The sequence below is a fragment of the Stenella coeruleoalba genome (assembly GCF_951394435.1).
Source record: "Stenella coeruleoalba genome assembly, contig: scaffold_28, whole genome shotgun sequence".
In the NCBI taxonomy this organism is placed as follows: Eukaryota; Metazoa; Chordata; class Mammalia; order Artiodactyla; family Delphinidae; genus Stenella; species Stenella coeruleoalba.
This window is the reverse complement of record NW_027645921.1, coordinates 951,752-975,737: the sequence shown is the minus strand read 5'-3', so window position 1 is coordinate 975,737 and position 23,986 is coordinate 951,752. Positions and strand designations below refer to the sequence as shown.

Sequence of the window (23,986 nt, the reverse complement as noted above, 5' to 3'; positions counted from 1 at the left end):
GTCTACCTCCTGAAATCGGTTTCCTGCAATTCTGCCCCGCTTTCAAGTCCTCTTGGCAGCCTTACTTCAGTCTATTTTTGGACGATAGCTGTCATTTATAACTCTGCAGGTTTGTGAATTACAGTGCCCCTGAGCTCCTTTCTTCAACACGCTTTCTTTTGAGCTGGCCGCAACACCGCAGGATGGCTTCAGGCCCTAATCTGGTTCCGGTACGGCACGCTGAGCCTTTGGTTATTTCCTCTTCCTGGTGGGAAATGAGAGTTAAATTTGCCCGTCCAGACACCTCCAGCTAGCCTCTCATTGGTTCTCGCTATTCCTGTTCATCTTCCGCAGAAATTGCAAACCGGGCCAAACAGGAGGTTAAAGGCGCTGACTCTCCAAGTGGGGAGAGTGTTAGTAAAGCGTCTGGAATGTTGCACCCGAGTACCAGGGGAGGAAAACTGAGACATATTTGAACACGTCTCCCGTTCACATGGTTGATCATACTTGGGTTCCACATGCATGTTTTAGCTGAAGGAAGAATACCTTAAACCTGGAGAGTTGAGACCCGTGTAATGGGTACCATGCAATATGACTTCAAAGGGTCTTCATTTGCTCACCGAACCTCTCCAATCCTATCACTGCTGCATTTATGCCCCTGTACACATGCTTGATTCTCTTTCGGAGACATAGCAATCTATAGGTTTTACGATACTTACTAGTCAGGTACATTCTTAGGCGTTTAATATGCGGTGTTGAGTCCATTTCGTTGAGCAAGGAGTAGCTCTTGTCTATTCCATATTTGACTTAAGGAACTTTATCTGTGCTCATTTCAATCTCTGGTTTTATGCAGCACCCCAACTCACCTTTACCCTTAAGCAAGCATAAGTTGGTTTTCTAAATTTGAGACCCTCTTCTGTTCTGTAATTCAGTTCCTGTGTAGCCAAGTTTCCATTCCGTGTATTACTGATATCTTATGATGTTTCTTTTTCTGTGTGACTTACTTCAGTTAGAATCATCATACCTGAATCCACTCATTGTGCTGCTAAGGGCCTGATGACACAGATTTCATTGCTGAGTGATATTGCTTTGTAAGTAAATACCACAACTTCTTTATCCATTTTTCACTTTCTGCGATGTTGAACTTGTACTGTAAACGAGGTTCTTGTAAACAGAGCCGTTCCAAACTTTGGGGTGGCTGTGTCTTTTTGATTTTAATTTCCCTAAGCTATAGGACCATAAGTGGAAGTGCCCTAGGTTCTGTTGCTTTGTTTTTTAGATGTTTCAGGAAACACCATACACTTCTCCCGAGTGGTTGTTGGCAATTTACATCCCGCCCATCAGCATAACAAGGCTCCCAGTTCTCCATGGCCTGTCCTGCCTTTCTGGATTTTACACTTTTTTCAGATGGCCCTTTTGACCGGGGGGAAGTGAGACTTCATTGTAGTGCAGATTTCCTTTGCAAGCTTGCTTGGTTGGCCAAAAAGGGCGTATGCGTTTTTTCCTGAATATATTCAGGAAAAAACGCATACGCCCTTTTTGGCCAAGTGCATCATTGTGGACGTTCTGCCTCTTTTCCTATGCTTTCAATGCAATTCCAGTCTACCTCCTGAAATCGGTTTCCTGCAATTCTGCCCCGCTTTCAAGTCCTCTTGGCAGCCTTACTTCAGTCTATTTTTGGATGATAGCTGTCATTTATAACTCTGCAGGTTTGTGAATTACAGTGCCCCTGAGCTCCTTTCTTCAACTCGCTTTCTTATGACCTGGCCGCAACACCGCAGGATGTCTTCAGGCCCTAATCTGGTTCTGGCACGGCACGCTGAGCCTTTGGTTGATTCCTCTTCCTGGTGGGAAATGAGAGTTAAATTTGCCCATCCAGACACCTCCAGCTAGTCTCTCATTGGTTCTCGCTATTCCTGTTCATCTTCCACAGAAATTGCAAACTGGGCCAAAGAGGAGGTTAAAGGGACTGACTCTCCAAGTGGGGAGAGTGTTAGTAAAGCGTCTGGAATGTTGTACTCGAGTACCAGGGTACGAAAACTGAGACATATTTGAACACGTCTCCCGACCACATGGTTGATCATACTTGGGTTACACATGCATGTTTTAGCTGAAGGAAGAATACCTTAAACCTGGAGAGTTGAGACCCGTGTAATAGGAACCATGCAATATGACTTCAAAGGGTCTTCATTTGCTCACCGAACCTCTCCAATCCTATCACTGCTGCGTTTATGCCCCTGTACACATGCTTGACTCTCTTTTGGAGACATAGCAATCCATAGGTTTTACGATACTTACTAGTCAGGTACATTCTTAGGCGTTTAATATGCGGTGTTGAGTCCCTTTCGTTGAGCAAGGAGTAGCTCTTGTCTATTCCATATTTGACTTAAGGAACTTTATCTGTGCTCATTTCAATCTCTGGTTTTATGCAGCACCCCAACTCACCTTTACCCTTAAGCAAGCATAAGTTGGTTTTCTAAATTTGAGACCCTGTTCTGTTCTGTAATTCAGTTCCTGTGTAGCCAAGTTTCCATTCCGTGTATTACTGATATCTTATGATGTTTCTTTTTCTGTGTGACTTATTTCAGTTAGAATCATCATACCTGAATCCACTCATTGTGATGCTAAGGGCCTGATGACACAGATTTCATTGCTGAGTGATATTGCTTTGTAAGTAAATACCACAACTTCTTTATCCATTTTTCACTTTCTGCGATGTTGAACTTGTACTGTAAACGAGATTCTTGTAAACAGAGGCGTCCCAAACTTTGGGGTGGCTGTGTCTTTTTGATTTTAATTTCCCTAAGCTATAGGACCATAAGTGGCAGTGCCCTAGGCTCTGTTGCTTTGTTTTTTAGATGTTTCAGGAAACACCATACACTTCTCCCGAGTGTCTGTTGGCAATTTACATCCCACCCATCAGCATAACAAGGCTCCCAGTTCTCCATGGCCTGTCCTGCCTTTCTGGATTTTACACTTTTTTCAGATGGCCCTATTGACCGGGGGGAAGTGAGACTTCATTGCAGTGCAGATTTCCTTTGCAAGCTTGCTTGGTTGGCCAAAAAGGGCGTATGCGTTTTTTCCTGAATATATTCAGGAAATAACGCATACGCCCTTTTTGGCCAAGTGCATCATTGTGGACGTTCTGCCTCTTTTCCTATGCTTTCAATGCAATTTCAGTCTACCTCCTGAAATCGGTTTCCTGCAATTCTGCCCCGCTTTCAAGTCCTCTTGGCAGCCTTACTTCAGTCTATTTTTGACCGATAGCTGTCATTTATAACTCTGCAGGTTTGTGAATTACAGTGCCCCTGAGCTCCTTTCTTCAACTTGCTTTCTTGTGACCTGGCCGCAACACCGCAGGATGGCTTCAGGCCCTAATCTGGTTCCAGCCCGGCATGCTGAGCCTTTGGTTAATTCCTCTTCCTGGTGGGAAATGAGAGTTAAATTTGCCCGTCCAGACACCTCCAGCTAGTCTCTCATTGGTTCTCGCTATTCCTGTTCATCTTCCGCAGAAATTGCAAACTGGGCCAAACAGGAGGTTAAAGGCGCTGACTCTCCAAGTGGGGAGAGTGTTAGTAAAGCGTCTGGAATGTTGCACCCGAGTACCAGGGGAGGAAACTGAGACATATTTGAACACGTCTCCCGTTCACATGGTTGATCATACTTGGGTTCCACATGCATGTTTTAGCTGAAGGAAGAATACCTTAAACCTGGAGAGTTCAGACCCGTGTAATGGGTACCATGAAATATGACTTCAAAGGGTCTTCATTTGCTCACCGAACCTCTCCAATCCTATCACTGCTGCGTTTATGCCCCTGTACACATGCTTGATTCTCTTTCGGAGACATAGCAATCCATAGGTTTTAAGATACTTACTAGTCAGGTACATTCTTAGGCGTTTAATATGGGGTGTTGAGTCCATTTCGTTGAGCAAGGAGTAGCTCTTGTCTATTCCATATTTGACTTAAGGAACTTTATCTGTGCTCATTTCAATCTCTGGTTTTATGCAGCACCCCAACGCACCTTTACCCTTAAGCAAGCATAAGTTGGTTTTCTAAATTTGAGACCCTGTTCTGTTCTGTAATTCAGTTCCTGTGTAGCCAAGTTTACATTCCGTGTATTACTGATATCTTATGATGTTTCTTTTTCTGTGTGACTTATTTCAGTTAGAATCATCATACCTGAATCCACTCATTGTGATGCTAAGGGCCTGATGACATAGATTTCATTGCTGAGTGATATTGCTTTGTAAGTAAATACCACAACTTCTTTATCCATTTTTCACTTTCTGCGATGTTGAACTTGTACTGTAAACGAGGTTCTTGTAAACAGAGGCGTCCCAAACTTTGGGGTGGCTGTGTCTTTCTGATTTTAATTTCCCTAAGCTATAGGGCCATAAGTGGCAGTGCCCTAGGCTCTGTTGCTTTGTTTTTTATATGTTTCAGGAAACACCATACACTTCTCCCGAGTGTCTGTTGGCAATTTACATCCCGCCCATCAGCATAACAAGGCTCCCAGTTCTCCATGGCCTGTCCTGCCTTTCTGGATTTTACACTTTTTTCAGATGGCCCTTTTGACCGGGGGGAAGTGAGACTTCATTGTAGTGCAGATTTCCTTTGCAAGCTTGCTTGGTTGGCCAAAAAGGGCGTATGCGTTTTTTCCTGAATATATTCAGGAAAAAACGCATACGCCCTTTTTGGCCAAGTGCATCATTGTGGACGTTCTGCCTCTTTTCCTATGCTTTCAATGCAATTTCAGTCTACCTCCTGAAATCGGTTTCCTGCAATTCTGCCCCGCTTTCAAGTCCTCTTGGCAGCCTTACTTCAGTCTATTTTTGGACGATAGCTGTCATTTATAACTCTGCAGGTTTGTGAATTACAGTGCCCCTGAGCTCCTTTCTTCAACTCGCTTTCTTTTGAGCTGGCCGCAACACCGCAGGATGGCTTAAGGCCCTAATCTGGTTCCGGTACGGCACGCTGAGCCTTTGGTTATTTCCTCTTCCTGTTGGGAAATGAGAGTTAAATTTGCCCGTCCAGACACCTCCAGCTAGCCTCTCATTGGTTCTCGCTATTCCTGTTCATCTTCCGCAGAAATTGCAAACTGTGCCAAACAGGAGGTTAAAGGCGCTGACTCTCCAAGTGGGGAGAGTGTTAGTAAAGCGTCTGGAATGTTGCACCCGAGTACCAGGGGAGGAAAACTGAGACATATTTGAACACGTCTCCCGATCACATGGTTGATCATACTCTGGGTTCCACATGCATGTTTTATCTGAAGGAAGAATACCTAACACCTGGGTAGTTGAAACCCGTGGAATGGGTACCATGCAATATGACTTCAAAGGGTCTTCATTTGCTCACCGAACTTCTCCAATCCTATCACTGCTGTGTTTATGCCCCTGTACACATGCTTGATTCTCTTTCGGAGACATAGCAATCCATAGGTTTTAAGATACTTACTAGTCAGTTACATTCTTAGGCGTTTAATATGCGGTGTTGAGTCCATTTCGTTGAGCAAGGAGTAGCTCTTGTCTATTCCATATTTGGCTTAAGGAACTTTATCTGTGCTCATTTCAATCTCTGGTTTTATGCAGCACCCCAACTCACCTTTACCCTTAAGCAAGCATAAGTTGGTTTTCTAAATTTGAGACCCTGTTCTGTTTTGGAATTCAGTTCCTGTGTAGCCAAGTTTACATTCCGTGTATTAGTGATATCTTATGATGTTTCTTTTTCTGTGTGACTTATTTCAGTTAGAATCATCATACCTGAATCCACTCATTGTGATTCTAATGGCCTGATGACACAGATTTCATTGCTGAGTGATATTGCTTTGTAAGTGAATACTACAACTTCTTTATCCATTTTTCACTTTCTGCGATGTTGAACTTGTACTGTAAACGAGGTTCTTGTAAACAGAGCCGTTCCAAACTTTGGGGTGGCTGTGTCTTTTTGATTTTAATTTCCCTAAGCTATAGGACCATAAGTGGAAGTGCCCTAGGTTCTGTTGCTTTGTTTTTTAGATGTTTCAGGAAACACCATACACTTCTCCCGAGTGGTTGTTGGCAATTTACATCCCGCCCATCAGCATAACAAGGCTCCCAGTTCTCCATGGCCTGTCCTGCCTTTCTGGATTTTACACTTTTTTCAGATGGCCCTTTTGACCGGGGGGAAGTGAGACTTCATTGCAGTGCAGATTTCCTTTGCAAGCTTGCTTGGTTGGCCAAAAAGGGCGTATGCGTTTTTTCCTGAATATATTCAGGAAAAAACGCATACGCCCTTTTTGGCCAAGTGCATCATTGTGGACGTTCTGCCTCTTTTCCTATGCTTTCAATGCAATTCCAGTCTACATCCTGAAATCGGTTTCCTGCAATTCTGCCCCGCTTTCAAGTCCTCTTGGCAGCCTTACTTCCGTCTATTTTTGGACGATAGCTGTCATTTATAACTCTGCAGGTTTGTGAATTTCAGTGTCCCTGAGCTCCTTTCTTCAACTCGCTTTCTTTTGAGCTGGCCGCAACACCGCAGGATGGCTTCAGGCCCTAATCTGGTTCTGGTACGGCACGCTGAGCCTTTGGTTAATTCCTCTTCCTGGTGGGAAATGAGAGTTAAATTTGCCCGTCCAGACACCTCCAGCTAGTCTCTCATTGGTTCTCGCTATTCCTGTTCATCTTCCGCAGAAATTGCAAACTGGGCCAAACAGGAGGTTAAAGGCGCTGACTCTCCAAGTGGGGAGAGTGTTAGTAAAGCGTCTGGAATGTTGCACCCGAGTACCAGGGGAGGAAACTGAGACATATTTGAACACGTCTCCCGTTCACATGGTTGATCATACTTGGGTTCCACATGCATGTTTTAGCTGAAGGAAGAATACCTTAAACCTGGAGAGTTCAGACCCGTGTAATGGGTACCATGAAATATGACTTCAAAGGGTCTTCATTTGCTCACCGAACCTCTCCAATCCTATCACTGCTGCGTTTATGCCCCTGTACACATGCTTGATTCTCTTTCGGAGACATAGCAATCCATAGGTTTTAAGATACTTACTAGTCAGGTACATTCTTAGGCGTTTAATATGGGGTGTTGAGTCCATTTCGTTGAGCAAGGAGTAGCTCTTGTCTATTCCATATTTGACTTAAGGAACTTTATCTGTGCTCATTTCAATCTCTGGTTTTATGCAGCACCCCAACGCACCTTTACCCTTAAGCAAGCATAAGTTGGTTTTCTAAATTTGAGACCCTGTTCTGTTCTGTAATTCAGTTCCTGTGTAGCCAAGTTTACATTCCGTGTATTACTGATATCTTATGATGTTTCTTTTTCTGTGTGACTTATTTCAGTTAGAATCATCATACCTGAATCCACTCATTGTGATGCTAAGGGCCTGATGACATAGATTTCATTGCTGAGTGATATTGCTTTGTAAGTAAATACCACAACTTCTTTATCCATTTTTCACTTTCTGCGATGTTGAACTTGTACTGTAAACGAGGTTCTTGTAAACAGAGGCGTCCCAAACTTTGGGGTGGCTGTGTCTTTCTGATTTTAATTTCCCTAAGCTATAGGGCCATAAGTGGCAGTGCCCTAGGCTCTGTTGCTTTGTTTTTTATATGTTTCAGGAAACACCATACACTTCTCCCGAGTGTCTGTTGGCAATTTACATCCCGCCCATCAGCATAACAAGGCTCCCAGTTCTCCATGGCCTGTCCTGCCTTTCTGGATTTTACACTTTTTTCAGATGGCCCTTTTGACCGGGGGGAAGTGAGACTTCATTGTAGTGCAGATTTCCTTTGCAAGCTTGCTTGGTTGGCCAAAAAGGGCGTATGCGTTTTTTCCTGAATATATTCAGGAAAAAACGCATACGCCCTTTTTGGCCAAGTGCATCATTGTGGACGTTCTGCCTCTTTTCCTATGCTTTCAATGCAATTTCAGTCTACCTCCTGAAATCGGTTTCCTGCAATTCTGCCCCGCTTTCAAGTCCTCTTGGCAGCCTTACTTCAGTCTATTTTTGGACGATAGCTGTCATTTATAACTCTGCAGGTTTGTGAATTACAGTGCCCCTGAGCTCCTTTCTTCAACTCGCTTTCTTTTGAGCTGGCCGCAACACCGCAGGATGGCTTAAGGCCCTAATCTGGTTCCGGTACGGCACGCTGAGCCTTTGGTTATTTCCTCTTCCTGTTGGGAAATGAGAGTTAAATTTGCCCGTCCAGACACCTCCAGCTAGCCTCTCATTGGTTCTCGCTATTCCTGTTCATCTTCCGCAGAAATTGCAAACTGTGCCAAACAGGAGGTTAAAGGCGCTGACTCTCCAAGTGGGGAGAGTGTTAGTAAAGCGTCTGGAATGTTGCACCCGAGTACCAGGGGAGGAAAACTGAGACATATTTGAACACGTCTCCCGATCACATGGTTGATCATACTCTGGGTTCCACATGCATGTTTTATCTGAAGGAAGAATACCTAACACCTGGGTAGTTGAAACCCGTGGAATGGGTACCATGCAATATGACTTCAAAGGGTCTTCATTTGCTCACCGAACTTCTCCAATCCTATCACTGCTGTGTTTATGCCCCTGTACACATGCTTGATTCTCTTTCGGAGACATAGCAATCCATAGGTTTTAAGATACTTACTAGTCAGTTACATTCTTAGGCGTTTAATATGCGGTGTTGAGTCCATTTCGTTGAGCAAGGAGTAGCTCTTGTCTATTCCATATTTGGCTTAAGGAACTTTATCTGTGCTCATTTCAATCTCTGGTTTTATGCAGCACCCCAACTCACCTTTACCCTTAAGCAAGCATAAGTTGGTTTTCTAAATTTGAGACCCTGTTCTGTTTTGGAATTCAGTTCCTGTGTAGCCAAGTTTACATTCCGTGTATTAGTGATATCTTATGATGTTTCTTTTTCTGTGTGACTTATTTCAGTTAGAATCATCATACCTGAATCCACTCATTGTGATTCTAATGGCCTGATGACACAGATTTCATTGCTGAGTGATATTGCTTTGTAAGTGAATACTACAACTTCTTTATCCATTTTTCACTTTCTGCGATGTTGAACTTGTACTGTAAACGAGGTTCTTGTAAACAGAGCCGTTCCAAACTTTGGGGTGGCTGTGTCTTTTTGATTTTAATTTCCCTAAGCTATAGGACCATAAGTGGAAGTGCCCTAGGTTCTGTTGCTTTGTTTTTTAGATGTTTCAGGAAACACCATACACTTCTCCCGAGTGGTTGTTGGCAATTTACATCCCGCCCATCAGCATAACAAGGCTCCCAGTTCTCCATGGCCTGTCCTGCCTTTCTGGATTTTACACTTTTTTCAGATGGCCCTTTTGACCGGGGGGAAGTGAGACTTCATTGCAGTGCAGATTTCCTTTGCAAGCTTGCTTGGTTGGCCAAAAAGGGCGTATGCGTTTTTTCCTGAATATATTCAGGAAAAAACGCATACGCCCTTTTTGGCCAAGTGCATCATTGTGGACGTTCTGCCTCTTTTCCTATGCTTTCAATGCAATTCCAGTCTACATCCTGAAATCGGTTTCCTGCAATTCTGCCCCGCTTTCAAGTCCTCTTGGCAGCCTTACTTCCGTCTATTTTTGGACGATAGCTGTCATTTATAACTCTGCAGGTTTGTGAATTTCAGTGTCCCTGAGCTCCTTTCTTCAACTCGCTTTCTTTTGAGCTGGCCGCAACACCGCAGGATGGCTTCAGGCCCTAATCTGGTTCTGGTACGGCACGCTGAGCCTTTGGTTAATTCCTCTTCCTGGTGGGAAATGAGAGTTAAATTTGCCCGTCCAGACACCTCCAGCTAGTCTCTCATTGGTTCTCGCTATTCCTGTTCATCTTCCGCAGAAATTGCAAACTGGGCCAAACAGGAGGTTAAAGGCGCTGACTCTCCAAGTGGGGAGAGTGTTAGTAAAGCGTCTGGAATGTTGCACCCGAGTACCAGGGGAGGAAACTGAGACATATTTGAACACGTCTCCCGTTCACATGGTTGATCATACTTGGGTTCCACATGCATGTTTTAGCTGAAGGAAGAATACCTTAAACCTGGAGAGTTCAGACCCGTGTAATGGGTACCATGAAATATGACTTCAAAGGGTCTTCATTTGCTCACCGAACCTCTCCAATCCTATCACTGCTGCGTTTATGCCCCTGTACACATGCTTGATTCTCTTTCGGAGACATAGCAATCCATAGGTTTTAAGATACTTACTAGTCAGGTACATTCTTAGGCGTTTAATATGGGGTGTTGAGTCCATTTCGTTGAGCAAGGAGTAGCTCTTGTCTATTCCATATTTGACTTAAGGAACTTTATCTGTGCTCATTTCAATCTCTGGTTTTATGCAGCACCCCAACGCACCTTTACCCTTAAGCAAGCATAAGTTGGTTTTCTAAATTTGAGACCCTGTTCTGTTCTGTAATTCAGTTCCTGTGTAGCCAAGTTTACATTCCGTGTATTACTGATATCTTATGATGTTTCTTTTTCTGTGTGACTTATTTCAGTTAGAATCATCATACCTGAATCCACTCATTGTGATGCTAAGGGCCTGATGACATAGATTTCATTGCTGAGTGATATTGCTTTGTAAGTAAATACCACAACTTCTTTATCCATTTTTCACTTTCTGCGATGTTGAACTTGTACTGTAAACGAGGTTCTTGTAAACAGAGGCGTCCCAAACTTTGGGGTGGCTGTGTCTTTCTGATTTTAATTTCCCTAAGCTATAGGGCCATAAGTGGCAGTGCCCTAGGCTCTGTTGCTTTGTTTTTTATATGTTTCAGGAAACACCATACACTTCTCCCGAGTGTCTGTTGGCAATTTACATCCCGCCCATCAGCATAACAAGGCTCCCAGTTCTCCATGGCCTGTCCTGCCTTTCTGGATTTTACACTTTTTTCAGATGGCCCTTTTGACCGGGGGGAAGTGAGACTTCATTGTAGTGCAGATTTCCTTTGCAAGCTTGCTTGGTTGGCCAAAAAGGGCGTATGCGTTTTTTCCTGAATATATTCAGGAAAAAACGCATACGCCCTTTTTGGCCAAGTGCATCATTGTGGACGTTCTGCCTCTTTTCCTATGCTTTCAATGCAATTTCAGTCTACCTCCTGAAATCGGTTTCCTGCAATTCTGCCCCGCTTTCAAGTCCTCTTGGCAGCCTTACTTCAGTCTATTTTTGGACGATAGCTGTCATTTATAACTCTGCAGGTTTGTGAATTACAGTGCCCCTGAGCTCCTTTCTTCAACTCGCTTTCTTGTGACCTGGCCGCAACACCGCAGGATGGCTTCAGGCCCTAATCTGGTTCTGGCACGGCACGCTGAGCCTTTGGTTATTTCCTCCTCCTGCTGGGAAATGAGAGTTAAATTAGCCCGTCCAGACACCTCCAGCTAGCCTCTCATTGGTTCTCACTATTCCTGTTCATCTTCCGCAGAAATTGCAAACTGTGCCAAACAGGAGGTTAAAGGCGCTGACTCTCCAAGTGGGGAGAGTGTTAGTAAAGCATCTGGAATGTTGCACCCGAGTACCAGGGGAGGAAAACTGAGACATATTTGAACACGTCTCCCGATCACATGGTTGATCGTCTCTGGGTTCCACATGCATGTTTTATCTGAAGGAAGAATACCTAAAACCTGGGTAGTTGAAACCCGTGGAATGGGTACCATGCAATATGACTTCAAAGGGTCTTCATTTGCTCACCGAACCTCTCCAATCCTATCACTGCTGCGTTTATGCCCCTGTACACATGCTTGATTCTCTTTCGGAGACATAGCAATCCATAGGTTTTTAAGATACTTACTAGTCAGGTACATTCTTAGGCGTTTAATATGCGGTGTTGAGTCCATTTCGTTGAGCAAGTAGTAGCTCTTGTCTATTCCATATTTGACTTAAGGAACTTTATCTGTGCTCATTTCAATCTCTGGTTTTATGCAGCACCCCAACTCACCTTTACCCTTAAGCAAGCATAAGTTGGTTTTCTAAATTTGAGACCCTGTTCTGTTCTGTAATTCAGTTCCTGTGTAGCCAAGTTTACATTCCGTGTATTACTGATATCTTATGATGTTTCTTTTTCTGTGTGACTTACTTCAGTTAGAATCATCATACCTGAATCCACTCATTGTGCTGCTAAGGGCCTGATGACACAGATTTCATTGCTGAGTGATATTGCTTTGTAAGTATATACCACAACTTCTTTATCCATTTTTCACTTTCTGCGATGTTGAACTTGTACTGTAAACGAGGTTCTTGTAAACGGAGCCGTTCCAAACTTTGGGGTGGCTGTGTCTTTTTGATTTTAATTTCCCTAAGCTATAGGACCATAAGTGGAAGTGCCCTAGGTTCTGTTGCTTTGTTTTTTAGATGTTTCAGGAAACACCATACACTTCTCCCGAGTGGTTGTTGGCAATTTACATCCCGCCCATCAGCATAACAAGGCTCCCAGTTCTCCATGGCCTGTCCTGCCTTTCTGGATTTTACACTTTTTTCAGATGGCCCTTTTGACCGGGGGGAAGTGAGACTTCATTGTAGTGCAGATTTCCTTTGCAAGCTTGCTTGGTTGGCCAAAAAGGGCGTATGCGTTTTTTCCTGAATATATTCAGGAAAAAACGCATACGCCCTTTTTGGCCAAGTGCATCATTGTGGACGTTCTGCCTCTTTTCCTATGCTTTCAATGCAATTCCAGTCTACCTCCTGCAATCGGTTTCCTGCAATTCTGCCCCGCTTTCAAGTCCTCTTGGCCGCCTTACTTCAGTCTATTTTTGGACGATAGCTGTCATTTATAACTCTGCAGGTTTGTGAATTACAGTGCCCCTGAGCTCCTTTCTTCAACTCTCTTTCTTGTGAGCTGGCCGCAACACCGCAGGATGGCTTCAGGCCCTAATCTGGTTCCGGCACGGCACACTGAGCCTTTGGTTATTTCCTCTTCCTGGTGGGAAATGAGAGTTAAATTTGCCCGTCCAGACACCTCCAGCTAGTCTCTCATTGGTTTTCGCTATTCCTGTTCATCTTCCGCAGAAATTGCAAACTGGGCCAAACAGGAGGTTAAAGGCGCTGACTCTCCAAGTGCGGAGAGTGTTAGTAAAGCGTCTGGAATGTTGCACCCGAGTACCAGGGGAGGAAAACTGAGACATATTTGAACACGTCTCCCGTTCACATGGTTGATCATACTTGGGTTCCACATGCATGTTTTAGCTGAAGGAAGAATAGCTTAAACCTGGGTATTTGAAACCCGTGGAATGGGTACCATGCAATATGACTTCAAAGGGTCTTCATTTGCTCACTGAACCTCTCCAATCCTATCACTGCTGCGTTTATGCCCCTGTACACATGCTTGATTCTCTTTCGGAGACATAGCAATCCATAGGTTTTAAGATACTTACTAGTCAGGTACATTCTTAGGCGTTTAATATGCGGTGTTGAGTCCATTTCGTTGAGCAAGGAGTAGCTCTTGTCTATTCCATATTTGGCTTAAGGAACTTTATCTGTGCTCATTTCAATCTCTGGTTTTATGCAGCACCCCAACTCACCTTTCCCCTTAAGCAAGCATAAGTTGGTTTTCTAAATTTGAGACCCTGTTCTGTTTTGGAATTCAGTTCCTATGTAGCCAAGTTTACATTCCATGTATTAGTGATATCTTATGATGTTTCTTTTTCTGTGTGACTTATTTCAGTTAGAATCATCATACCTGAATCCACTCATTGTGATGCTAAGGGCCTGATGACACAGATTTCATTGCTGAGTGATATTGCTTTGTAAGTGAATACTACAACTTCTTTATCCATTTTTCACTTTCTGCGATGTTGAACTTGTACTGTAAACGAGGTTCTTGTAAACAGAGCCGTTCCAAACTTTGGGGTGGCTGTGTCTTTTTGATTTTAATTTCCCTAAGCTATAGGACCATAAGTGGAAGTGCCCTAGGCTCTGTTGCTTTGTTTTTTAGATGTTTCAGGAAACACCATACACTTCTCCCAAGTGTCTGTTGGCAATTTACATCCCGCCCATCAGCATAACAAGGCTCCCAGTTCTCAATGGCCTGTTGCCTTTCTGGATTTTACACTTTTTTCAGATGGCCCTTTTGACCGGGGGGAAGTGAGACTTCATTGTAGTGCAGATTTCCTTTGCAAGCTTGCTTGGTTGGCCAAAAAGGGCGTATGCGTTTTTTCCTGAATATATTCAGGAAAAAACTCATACGCCCTTTTTGGCCAAGTGCATCATTGTGGACGTTCTGCCTCTTTTCCTATGCTTTCAATGCAATTCCAGTCTACCTCCTGAAATCGGTTTCCTGCAATTCTGCCCCGCTTTCAAGTCCTCTTGGCAGCCTTACTTCAGTCTATTTTTGGACGATAGCTGTCATTTATAACTCTACAGGTTTGTGAATTACAGTGCCCCTGAGCTCCTTTCTTCAACTCGCTTTCTTGTGACCTGGCCGCAACACCGCAGGATGGCTTCAGGCCCTAATCTGGTTCCGGCCCGGCATGCTGAGCCTTTGGTTAATTCCTCTTCCTGGTGGGAAATGAGAGTTAAATTTGCCCGTCCAGACACCTCCAGCTAGCCTCTCATTGGTTCTCGCTATTCCTGTTCATCTTCCGCAGAAATTGCAAACTGGGCCAAACAGGAGGTTAAAGGGACTGACTCTCCAAGTCGGGAGAGTGTTAGTAAAGCGTCTGGAATGTTGCACCCGAGTACCAGGGGAGGAAAACTGAGACATATTTGAACACGTCTCCCGATCACATGGTTGATCATACTCTGGGATCCACATGCATGTTTTAGCTGAAGGAAGAATAACTTAAACCTGGAGAGTTGAGACCCGTGTAATGGGTACCATGCAATATGACTTCAAAGGGTCTTCATTTGCTCACTGAACCTCTCCAATCCTATCACTGCTGCGTTTATGCCCCTGTACACATGCTTGATTCTCTTTTGGAGACATAGCAATCCATACGTTTTAAGATACTTACTAGTCAGGTACATTCTTAGGCGTTTAATATGCGGTGTTGAGTCCATTTCGTTGAGCAAGGAGTAGCTCTTGTCTATTCCATATTTGACTTAAGGAACTTTATCTGTGCTCATTTCAATCTCTGGTTTTATGCAGCAACCCAACTCACCTTTCCCCTTAAGCAAGCATAAGTTGGTTTTCTAAATTTGAGACCCTGTTCTGTTCTGTAATTCAGTTCCTGTGTAGCCAAGTTTACATTCCGTGTATTAGGGATATCTTATGATGTTTCTTTTTCTGTGTGACTTGCTTCAGTTAGATTCATCATACCTGAATCCACTCATTGTGCTGCTAAGTGCCTGATGACACAGATTTCATTGCTGAGTGATATTGCTTTGTAAGTAAATACCACAACTTCTTTATCCATTTTTCACTTTCTGCGATGTTGAACTTGTACTGTAAACGAGGTTCTTGTAAACAGAGCCGTTCCAAACTTTGGGGTAGCTGTGTCTTTTTTATTTTAATTTCCCTAAGCTATAGGACCATAAGTGGAAGTGCCCTAGGTTCTGTTGCTTTGTTTTTTAGATGTTTCAGGAAACACCATACACTTCTCCCGAGTGGTTGTTGGCAATTTACATCCCGCCCATCAGCATAACAAGGCTCCCAGTTCTCCATGGCCTGTCCTGCCTTTCTGGATTTTACACTTTTTTCAGATGGCCCTTTTGACCGGGGGGAAGTGAGACTTCATTGTAGTGCAGATTTCCTTTGCAAGCTTGCTTGGTTGGCCAAAAAGGGCGTATGCGTTTTTTCCTGAATATATTCAGGAAAAAACGCATACGCCCTTTTTGGCCAAGTGCATCATTGTGGACGTTCTGCCTCTTTTCCTATGCTTTCAATGCAATTCCAGTCTACCTCCTGAAATCGGTTTCCTGCAATTCTGCCCCGCTTTCAAGTCCTCTTGGCAGCCTTACTTCAGTCTATTTTTGGACGATAGCTGTCATTTATAACTCTGCAGGTTTGTGAATTACAGTGCCCCTGAGCTCCTTTCTTCAACTCGCTTTCTTTTGAGCTGGCCGCAACACCGCAGGATGGCTTCAGGCCCTAATCTGGTTCCGGTACGGCACGCTGAGCCTTTGGTTATTTCCTCTTCCTGGTGGGAAATGAGAGTTAAATTTGCCCGTCCAGACACCTCCAGCTAGCCTCTCATTGGTTCTCGCTATTCCCGTTCATCTTCCGCAGAAATTGCAAACTGGGCCAAACAGGAGGTTAAAGGCGCTGACTCTCCAAGTGGGGAGAGTGTTAGTAAAGCGTCTGGAATGTTGCACCCGAGTACCAGGGGAGGAAAACTGAGACATATTTGAACACGTCTCCCGTTCACATGGTTGATCATACTTGGGTTCCACATGCATGTTTTAGCTGAAGGAAGAATACCTAAAACCTGGGTAGTTGAAACCCGTGGAATGGGTACCATGCAATATGACTTCAAAGGGTCTTCATTTGCTCACCGAACCTCTCCAATCCTATCACTGCTGCGTTTATGCCCCTGTACACATGCTTGATTCTCTTTCGGAGACATAGCAATCCATAGGTTTTAAGATACTTACTAGTCAGGTACATTCTTAGGCGTTTAATATGCGGTGTTGAGTCCATTTCGTTGAGCAAGGAGTAGCTCTTGTCTATTCCATATTTGGCTTAAGGAACTTTATCTGTGCTCATTTCAATCTCTGGTTTTATGCAGCAACCCAACTCACCTTTCCCCTTAAGCAAGCATAAGTTGGTTTTCTAAATTTGAGACCCTGTTCTGTTTTGGAATTCAGTTCCTGTGTAGCCAAGTTTACATTCCGTGTATTAGGGATATCTTATGATGTTTCTTTTTCTGTGTGACTTATTTCAGTTAGAATCATCGTACCTGAATCTACTCATTATGCTGCTACGGGCCTGATGACATAGATTTCATTGCTGAGTGATACTGCATTGTACGTAAGTACCACACGTTCTTTATCCATTTTTCACTTTCTGCGATGTTGAACTTGTACTGTAAACGAGGTTCTTGTAAACAGAGCCGTTCCAAACTTTGGGGTGGCTGTGTCTTTTTGATTTTAATTTCCCTAAGCTATAGGACCATAAGTGGCAGTGCCCTAGGCTCTGTTGCTTTGTTTTTTAGATGTTTCAGGAAACACCATACACTTCTCCCGAGTGGTTGTTGGCAATTTACATCCCACCCATCAGCATAACAAGGCTCCCAGTTCTCCATGACCTGTCCTGCCTTTCTGGATTTTACACTTTTTTCAGATGGCCCTTTTGACCGGGGGGAAGTGAGACTTCATTGTAGTGCAGATTTCCTTTGCAAGCTTGCTTGGTTGGCCAAAAAGGGCGTATGCGTTTTTTCCTGAATATATTCAGGAAAAAACGCATAAGCCCTTTTTGGCCAAGTGCATCATTGTGGACGTTCTGCCTCTTTTCCTATGCTTTCAATGCAATTCCAGTCTACCTCCTGAAATCGGTTTCCTGCAATTCTGCCCCGCTTTCAAGTCCTCTTGGCAGCCTTACTTCAGTCTATTTTTGGACGATAGCTGTCATTTATAACTCTGCAGGTTTGTGCATTACAGTGCCCCTGAGCTCCTTTCTTCAACTTGCTTTCTTGTGACCTGGCCGCAACACCGCAGGATGGCTTCAGGCCCTAATCTGGTTCCGGCACGGCACGCTGAGCCTTTGGTTATTTCCTTTTCCTGGTGGGAAATGAGAGTTAAATTGCCCATCCTGACACCTCCAGCTAGTCTCTCATTGGTTCTCGCTATTCCTGTTCATCTTCCACAGAAATTGCAAACTGGGCCAAACAGGAGGTTAAAGGCGCTGACTCTCCAAGTGGGGAGAGTGTTAGTAAAGCGTCTGGAATGTTGCACCCGAGTACCAGGCGAGGAAAACTGAGACATATTTGAACACGTCTCCCGTTCACATGGTTGATCATACTTGGGTTCCACATGCATGTTTTAGCTGAAGGAAGAATACCTTAAACCTGGAGAGTTAAGACCCTTGTAATGTGTACCATGCAATATGACTTCAAAGGGTCTTCATTTGCTCACCGAACCTCTCCAATCCTATCACTGCTGCGTTTATGCCCCTGTACACATGCTTGATTCTCTTTCGGAGACATAGCGATCCATAGGTTTTTAAGATACTTACTAGTCAGGTACATTCTTAGGCATTTAATATGCGGTGTTGAGTCCATTTCGTTGAACAAGGAGTAGCTCTTGTCTATTGCATATTTGACTTAAGGAACTTTATCTGTGCTCATTTCAATCTCTGGTTTTATGCAGCACCCCAACTCACCTTTACCCTTAAGCAAGCATAAGTTGGTTTTCTAAATTTGAGACCCTGTTCTGTTCTGTAATTCAGTTCCTGTGTAGCCAAGTTTACATTCCGTGTATTACTGATATCTTATGATGTTTCTTTTTCTGTGTGACTTACTTCAGTTAGAATCATCATACCTGAATCCACTCATTGTGCTGCTAAGGGCCTGATGACACAGATTTCATTGCTGAGTGATATTGCTTTGTAAGTAAATACCACAACTTCTTTATCCATTTTTCACTTTCTGCGATGTTGAACTTGTACTGTAAACGAGGTTCTTGTAAACAGAGCCGTTCCAAACTTTGGGGTGGCTGTGTCTTTTTGATTTTAATTTCCCTAAGCTATAGGACCATAAGTGGAAGTGCCCTAGGTTCTGTTGCTTTGTTTTTTAGATGTTTCAGGAAACACCATACACTTCTCCCAAGTGGTTGTTGGCAATTTACATCCCGCCCATCAGCATAACAAGGCTCCCAGTTCTCCATGGCCTGTCCTGCCTTTCTGGATTTTACACTTTTTTCAGATGGCCCTTTTGACCGGGGGGAAGTGAGACTTCATTGTAGTGCAGATTTCCTTTGCAAGCTTGCTTGGTTGGCCAAAAAGGGCGTATGCGTTTTTTCCTGAATATATTCAGGAAAAAACGCATACGCCCTTTTTGGCCAAGTGCATCATTGTGGACGTTCTGCCTCTTTTCCTATGCTTTCAATGCAATTCCAGTCTACCTCCTGAAATCGGTTTCCTGCAATTCTGCCCCGCTTCCAAGTCCTCTTGGCAGCCTTACTTCAGTCTATTTTTGGACGATAGCTGTCATTTATAACTCTGCAGGTTTGTGCATTACAGTGCCCCTGAGCTCCTTTCTTCAACTTGCTTTCTTGTGACCTGGCCGCAACACCGCAGGATGGCTTCAGGCCCTAATCTGGTTCCGGCACGGCACGCTGAGCCTTTGGTTATTTCCTTTTCCTGGTGGGAAATGAGAGTTAAATTTGCCCGTCCTGACACCTCCAGCTAGTCTCTCATTGGTTCTCGCTATTCCTGTTCATCTTCTGCAGAAATTGCAAACTGGGCCAAACAGGAGGTTAAAGGCGCTGACTCTCCAAGTGGGGAGAGTGTTAGTAAAGCGTCTGGAATGTTGCACCCGAGTACCAGGGGAGGAAAACTGAGACATATTTGAACACGTCTCCCGTTCACATGGTTGATCATACTTGGGTTCCACATGCATGTTTTAGCTGAAGGAAGAATAGCTTAAACCTGGGTAATTGAAACCCGTGGAATGGGTACCATGCAATATGACTTCAAAGGGTCTTCATTTGCTCACTGAACCTCTCCAATCCTATCACTGCTGCGTTTATGCCCCTGTACACATGCTTGATTCTCTTTCGGAGACATAGCAATCCATAGGTTTTAAGATACTTACTAGTCAGGTACATTCTTAGGCGTTTAATATGCGGTGTTGAGTCCATTTCGTTGAGCAAGGAGTAGCTCTTGTCTATTCCATATTTGGCTTAAGGAACTTTATCTGTGCTCATTTCAATCTCTGGTTTTATGCAGCACCCCAACTCACCTTTCCCCTTAAGCAAGCATAAGTTGGTTTTCTAAATTTGAGACCCTGTTCTGTTTTGGAATTCAGTTCCTATGTAGCCAAGTTTACATTCCATGTATTAGTGATATCTTATGATGTTTCTTTTTCTGTGTGACTTATTTCAGTTAGAATCATCATACCTGAATCCACTCATTGTGATGCTAAGGGCCTGATGACACAGATTTCATTGCTGAGTGATATTGCTTTGTAAGTGAATACTACAACTTCTTTATCCATTTTTCACTTTCTGCGATGTTGAACTTGTACTGTAAACGAGGTTCTTGTAAACAGAGCCGTTCCAAACTTTGGGGTGGCTGTGTCTTTTTGATTTTAATTTCCCTAAGCTATAGGACCATAAGTGGAAGTGCCCTAGGCTCTGTTGCTTTGTTTTTTAGATGTTTCAGGAAACACCATACACTTCTCCCAAGTGTCTGTTGGCAATTTACATCCCGCCCATCAGCATAACAAGGCTCCCAGTTCTCAATGGCCTGTTGCCTTTCTGGATTTTACACTTTTTTCAGATGGCCCTTTTGACCGGGGGGAAGTGAGACTTCATTGTAGTGCAGATTTCCTTTGCAAGCTTGCTTGGTTGGCCAAAAAGGGCGTATTCGTTTTTTCCTGAATATATTCAGGAAAAAACTCATACGCCCTTTTTGGCCAAGTGCATCATTGTGGACGTTCTGCCTCTTTTCCTATGCTTTCAATGCAATTCCAGTCTACCTCCTGAAATCGGTTTCCTGCAATTCTGCCCCGCTTTCAAGTCCTCTTGGCAGCCTTACTTCAGTCTATTTTTGGACGATAGCTGTCATTTATAACTCTACAGGTTTGTGAATTACAGTGCCCCTGAGCTCCTTTCTTCAACTCGCTTTCTTGTGACCTGGCCGCAACACCGCAGGATGGCTTCAGGCCCTAATCTGGTTCCGGCCCGGCATGCTGAGCCTTTGGTTAATTCCTCTTCCTGGTGGGAAATGAGAGTTAAATTTGCCCGTCCAGACACCTCCAGCTAGCCTCTCATTGGTTCTCGCTATTCCTGTTCATCTTCCGCAGAAATTGCAAACTGGGCCAAACAGGAGGTTAAAGGGACTGACTCTCCAAGTCGGGAGAGTGTTAGTAAAGCGTCTGGAATGTTGCACCCGAGTACCAGGGGAGGAAAACTGAGACATATTTGAACACGTCTCCCGATCACATGGTTGATCATACTCTGGGATCCACATGCATGTTTTAGCTGAAGGAAGAATACCTTAAACCTGGAGAGTTGAGACCCGTGTAATGGGTACCATGCAATATGACTTCAAAGGGTCTTCATTTGCTCACCGCACCTCTCCAATCCTATCACTGCTGCGTTTATGCCCCTGTACACATGCTTGATTCTCTTTCGGAGACATAGCAATCCATAGGTTTTAAGATACTTACTAGTCAGGTACATTCTTAGGCGTTTAATATGCGGTGTTGAGTCCATTTCGTTGAGCAAGGAGTAGCTCTTGTCTATTCCATATTTGACTTAAGGAACTTTATCTGTGCTCATTTCAATCTCTGGTTTTATGCAGCAACCCAACTCACCTTTCCCCTTAAGCAAGCATAAGTTGGTTTTCTAAATTTGAGACCCTGTTCTGTTCTGTAATTCAGTTCCTGTGTAGCCAAGTTTACATTCCGTGTATTACTGATATCTTATGATGTTTCTTTTTCTGTGTGACTTGCTTCAGTTAGATTCATCATACCTGAATCCACTCATTGTGCTGCTAAGTGCCTGATGACACAGATTTCATTGCTGAGTGATATTGCTTTGTAAGTAAATACCACAACTTCTTTATCCATTTTTCACTTTCTGCGATGTTGAACTTGTACTGTAAACGAGGTTCTTGTAAACAGAGCCGTTCCAAACTTTGGGGTAGCTGTGTCTTTTTTATTTTAATTTCCCTAAGCTATAGGACCATAAGTGGAAGTGCCCTAGGTTCTGTTGCTTTGTTTTTTAGATGTTTCAGGAAACACCATACACTTCTCCCGAGTGGTTGTTGGCAATTTACATCCCGCCCATCAGCATAACAAGGCTCCCAGTTCTCCATGGCCTGTCCTGCCTTTCTGGATTTTACACTTTTTTCAGATGGCCCTTTTGACCGGGGGGAAGTGAGACTTCATTGTAGTGCAGATTTCCTTTGCAAGCTTGCTTGGTTGGCCAAAAAGGGCGTATGCGTTTTTTCCTGAATATATTCAGGAAAAAACGCATACGCCCTTTTTGGCCAAGTGCATCATTGTGGACGTTCTGCCTCTTTTCCTATGCTTTCAATGCAATTCCAGTCTACCTCCTGAAATCGGTTTCCTGCAATTCTGCCCCGCTTTCAAGTCCTCTTGGCAGCCTTACTTCAGTCTATTTTTGGACGATAGCTGTCATTTATAACTCTGCAGGTTTGTGAATTACAGTGCCCCTGAGCTCCTTTCTTCAACTCGCTTTCTTTTGAGCTGGCCGCAACACCGCAGGATGGCTTCAGGCCCTAATCTGGTTCCGGTACGGCACGCTGAGCCTTTGGTTATTTCCTCTTCCTGGTGGGAAATGAGAGTTAAATTTGCCCGTCCAGACACCTCCAGCTAGCCTCTCATTGGTTCTCGCTATTCCCGTTCATCTTCCGCAGAAATTGCAAACTGGGCCAAACAGGAGGTTAAAGGCGCTGACTCTCCAAGTGGGGAGAGTGTTAGTAAAGCGTCTGGAATGTTGCACCCGAGTACCAGGGGAGGAAAACTGAGACATATTTGAACACGTCTCCCGTTCACATGGTTGATCATACTTGGGTTCCACATGCATGTTTTAGCTGAAGGAAGAATACCTAAAACCTGGGTAGTTGAAACCCGTGGAATGGGTACCATGCAATATGACTTCAAAGGGTCTTCATTTGCTCACCGAACCTCTCCAATCCTATCACTGCTGCGTTTATGCCCCTGTACACATGCTTGATTCTCTTTCGGAGACATAGCAATCCATAGGTTTTAAGATACTTACTAGTCAGGTACATTCTTAGGCGTTTAATATGCGGTGTTGAGTCCATTTCGTTGAGCAAGGAGTAGCTCTTGTCTATTCCATATTTGGCTTAAGGAACTTTATCTGTGCTCATTTCAATCTCTGGTTTTATGCAGCACCCCAACTCACCTTTCCCCTTAAGCAAGCATAAGTTGGTTTTCTAAATTTGAGACCCTGTTCTGTTTTGGAATTCAGTTCCTATGTAGCCAAGTTTACATTCCATGTATTAGTGATATCTTATGATGTTTCTTTTTCTGTGTGACTTATTTCAGTTAGAATCATCATACCTGAATCCACTCATTGTGATGCTAAGGGCCTGATGACACAGATTTCATTGCTGAGTGATATTGCTTTGTAAGTGAATACTACAACTTCTTTATCCATTTTTCACTTTCTGCGATGTTGAACTTGTACTGTAAACGAGGTTCTTGTAAACAGAGCCGTTCCAAACTTTGGGGTGGCTGTGTCTTTTTGATTTTAATTTCCCTAAGCTATAGGACCATAAGTGGAAGTGCCCTAGGCTCTGTTGCTTTGTTTTTTAGATGTTTCAGGAAACACCATACACTTCTCCCAAGTGTCTGTTGGCAATTTACATCCCGCCCATCAGCATAACAAGGCTCCCAGTTCTCAATGGCCTGTTGCCTTTCTGGATTTTACACTTTTTTCAGATGGCCCTTTTGACCGGGGGGAAGTGAGACTTCATTGTAGTGCAGATTTCCTTTGCAAGCTTGCTTGGTTGGCCAAAAAGGGCGTATTCGTTTTTTCCTGAATATATTCAGGAAAAAACTCATACGCCCTTTTTGGCCAAGTGCATCATTGTGGACGTTCTGCCTCTTTTCCTATGCTTTCAATGCAATTCCAGTCTACCTCCTGAAATCGGTTTCCTGCAATTCTGCCCCGCTTTCAAGTCCTCTTGGCAGCCTTACTTCAGTCTATTTTTGGACGATAGCTGTCATTTATAACTCTACAGGTTTGTGAATTACAGTGCCCCTGAGCTCCTTTCTTCAACTCGCTTTCTTGTGACCTGGCCGCAACACCGCAGGATGGCTTCAGGCCCTAATCTGGTTCCGGCCCGGCATGCTGAGCCTTTGGTTAATTCCTCTTCCTGGTGGGAAATGAGAGTTAAATTTGCCCGTCCAGACACCTCCAGCTAGCCTCTCATTGGT

General features: G+C 43.9%; 1 long non-coding RNA gene across 27 annotated transcripts in view; it reads left to right on the top strand.

Annotated features, from left to right (window-relative positions):
- Nucleotides 1-23,986, top strand: part of LOC307181468 — a 1,676,472-nt gene that overhangs the window by 1,591,747 nt on the left and 60,739 nt on the right. The gene's annotated exons all lie outside the window — the stretch shown is intronic.